We start from the raw sequence: 4,038 nt of genomic DNA on the forward strand, positions 1-4,038 counted from the left end.
CCGGGTAGTAGGGTACCACCGCACAGGTCATCGGACCCGTAAAAATGTCACTCCAGACCTCGATGAGAGCAAGGGGATACCAGCCAGGAACCTGGTTAATGCCTCGAAGGATGATATACTCATTGGTATAATGCATCTGAGAGGCCGGAACTACCTCCGCCCGGAGAACACACAGCATCGCCCCAGTATCCCGAAGGTATTGGGCCTTAAACTTCACCACCGAATCAGGGCCACCCACTAAGGCTGTCCCTGAATAATCCTGATGCAGAGGATGAATGGTATTAGCCTCGGTGGCAGTGACCTTTGTCACCGATGCCACCGTCATGCACGAGGGCCCAGTTGATGACCTCCACTGACCTCCCTCCTATGTAACAACTGGGTTGCCTCAATAGGCCGGACTAGCTGGGTTAGAGAAACAGCGGTCTCCACCGTGCCCCACGCGTTTGCAGAAATCGCACCAGGGCCGTGCCCTGGCCTGCAGCTCGTGACCGCCACCAGTGGAGGGCATCAGGGAACCCTTCCCCTCGATCCAGCCGCCGGCCAGACGGGAGGCGGTCCTGACCGCAGAATCCTCCGTCTTACGACGCGACTGCATGGCTTGCAACATTTTGCACGCCAAAACATGTTTATCAATAAGCTTGACGCAGTATGACAAGGAAACAAGGTCTCTATCGACAAGAAACAACGCTAAGTCTGGCAGAAGCTGTTGATCGATACGGTAATGCACCAGGAGTTCCGCAACCACTGGAGGTAACTCAACGCTGCTCCCCTCAAACCATCTCTGCAGCTGTTCCAACAAGACCCGCGAATGTTCCTCATAGGTTTGACTGGACTGACGAGTCCAACTGAAAAAATTACGCCTATAAATACACAGAGATGCCGCATAGGCGTTCAAAATCTCGGCCTTCAACTTCCGGTATTCGTTTACGTCCTCGGTTGCCATCCTCGCCTATACCTCCCTCGCCTTTTCAGATAGATGGCTAACAATATGGCCGACCCACAAGCTCTCATCAATGCCACTGGAAGTCGACATCTTCTCCGCCATCTCCAGATACGTTTCTGGCCTCGTGTCTCCCGTCAAGTCCGGCAAACGAACATGAACAATTTCCGGGACTGGTGCAGCAGACACATCTGCCCACTGTCGTTCAGTCAACATTCGCCACTCCTGCTCTCTGACACGGTCAGCCTCTGCCGCGTCATGCTCCCTGAGTCACTCAGCCTCTGCTGCTGCTCCTTCAGCTATATCTGCGTCATGCTTCCTGAGTCGCTCAGCCTCTGCCGCTGCTCTTTCGGCTATATCTGCATCATGCTTCCTGAGTCGCTCAGCCTCTGCCGCTGCTCTTTCAGCTATATCTGCGTCATGCTCCCCAAGTCGCTCAGCCTCTGCTGCTGCTCTTTCAGCTATCGCTGCGTCATGCTTTCTGAGTCGCTCAGCCTCTGCCGCTGCTCTTTCAGATATCTCTGCGTCATGCTTCCTGAGTCGATCAGCCTCTGCCCTGTCATTCTCCCTGAGTCGCTCAGGCTCTGCCCTGTCATTCTCCCTGAGTCGCTCAGGCTCTGCCCTGTCATTCTCCCTCTTATACATGTCGAGTTGTTGAACCGGGGTCAGCCCGGACCAGAAGGTCGAACGCATGCATTTAATCATGATGGGATCGCTCCCGAACATATCTGGTTGAGTGACCGGGTCAAGGCTGATTGCTTCGCTCACATCGACACCCACGTGACTGTCAACATGATCAGGTTGATCACTCACTTCTCCATCCGACATGGTTTGGCTACGAGTTATCATATGACAAGGGCACAAAACACTGAGTCTAAAAGGAGGCTGGGTCGAAATATTTCAGCAACATCTTTCACCACATGGGATGGGGCAATTCACACAGGGGAGGCAAACAATATTGGGGTGATACACATAATTCGCACACAACGCTCTGTTGGGAAAATACGACACGAAATACCCAATATCACCACCGCACATCAAATTGCCAATGAGAAAATGCAACGTACAAATAACACACGTTTTTTTTTTTTTGTTGGCCGATGAATGGCGTAAACACAAGATAGTGTCCTCTGGTGAAAAAATTCCTCCAAGATGGCGTCTGCTGATGAGAAGGTTCCTCCAATATGGCGTCTGCTGGTGAGAAGGTTCCTCCAAGATGGCGTCTGCTGGTGAGGGAACGATGATCAGATGAAGGAAGATGGCGACCCACTGTGGAATTCCTGTCTCAGTTCGAATGTCTCTTACTTGAACGATCCCGGACGAGGCCCCATTTGTCGCGATCCCGACTGTTAATATCTTCCAGCACGGAATACTGACATTAGGTCCGAGCTTCAAGCAGTCCACGTGTGGAAAAAGAGAACAACAAAACACACCACTGTGTTTTAGATCGGCCTCTCGGGGTAGGCAGGATATTTTGTTGGCTCGATCTCAAAAACGGCTGGCAACAGAATTGAATACACAGCACAAAAAACCTGCCAGTACTCTTGGCAACTATAGAGTTCCAAAATCAGGTTGTACACCTCACAGCTCTGCTCGACAATAGCCAGGAATAACGATCACACTCGTCCTGATTTAACTCATTCCTTTAGACGGAGCTATCAACGATAAGCACAACGGTGCTGTCGAGAGTCTTAAAAATCACTTGAAATCGCATTCAATCATGTGATTCGGAGTGCTCGATATATTTTCCCACTCGCGATCTTAGAGCCATGTCTGTCGCCAGCAATGGCGCCCCGGCTCTCTCGCAGCTCACCCACCACGTGCCGACAAGCCAACCAATCCCTGGGAGCCTGAAAAAAGGTCACGTGAGGTTGTGGCCGGGACACTAAATTTGGTGAGAACATGGTTGTTTCTCACAATATATATATATATATATATATATATATATATATATATATATATATATATATATATATATATATATATATATATATATATATATATATATATATATATATATATATATATATATATATATATATATATATATATTGTTGCGGATTCGCGCCCGCCGGCGTGCTGACGGCCACGTAACTCGAATCGCGGCACGTCGCCCACCGGACGGACAATCCAGTCGTGACCCTCTCGGACTAACGCCGGGAACCAGTCACGGGTGGACCTTTCGGTCTCACCGCGATCGTGCCAATCGGCCCCCGCGTGGGATAGGGTTGCTCGCCAAATTCGACCTACCTAAGTACCCACTCGGAGGGTAGACCGGGCGATCGCACCTCGCCGCAGGTCGACTTCGGACACGGGCCACTTAAGCGACCCGTTCCGTACTATCGGGATAACCGAGCGGTGTTATTCGTCGGCCTCGACGGTTCGATTAATTATCGGGCGTCTTAGCCCACGACCAACCCTTTACGTGAAGCAAGATGGGGATTCAATGAAAGAAATGATGAAGCGAAGCGGGAAAACAGTTCAACAATAAGCACATTTATTTCGCGACGAACGGAAAGCACACATATACAATTCCACCAAAAGCACATGTAAAAGAAGAAGACAATGCAATATTACACAAAAAGCAAATGCAACAATGCAGATCTATCTGACTACCGGGCACACGGCAACACTTATACAATTTTACTTCACAGACGGTGCCGACAACACATATTCCCAAAGCAAAAGAAAAGAGAACCACCCTCCAGGATGAGGGGGGTAGGCGGGCCTGGGGCCGAGACCGTGTCGGGCCAACCCGTCTGATGATGAGACGCGGAGCGGCGGTGGTGCCTCAACTCCGCGGGCCTCGCGGACAGTGTCTGGTAGGGGGTGGGAAGGGGGCCCCCTTTGTCGCACTATCTCAGCGCGGGGGGGAAACAGGAGGGGGTTGCTGATGCTCGGGGAAAGAAGGATATAACCCTGTCTCGGGTCCCGCGGCGAGCGTCTCCTCCTCCACCTCGGTCGCGTTGCTGGCCTCTCCCTGTGCCGCTCCCGGCACCGACGCGAGCACCCCCTCGTCCGCCTTTGCCGACGTCACCTCTCCACAGCTCCGTCCTCTTCACTCCGACTAGTACCACTTCTTTCCAGCTCCACCGACG

General features: G+C 51.6%; 1 pseudogene; it reads right to left on the minus strand.

The window, feature by feature from the left end:
* Positions 1-385: 385 nt before the first annotated feature.
* On the minus strand, positions 386-1,789 carry LOC147032050 (uncharacterized; annotated as a pseudogene).
* Positions 1,790-4,038: the final 2,249 nt, after the last annotated feature.

Source organism: Eptatretus burgeri, chromosome 2 (genome assembly GCF_056783735.1).
Source record: "Eptatretus burgeri isolate ZD-2024b chromosome 2, Ebu_testis_v1, whole genome shotgun sequence".
Taxonomy (NCBI): domain Eukaryota; kingdom Metazoa; phylum Chordata; class Myxini; order Myxiniformes; family Myxinidae; genus Eptatretus; species Eptatretus burgeri.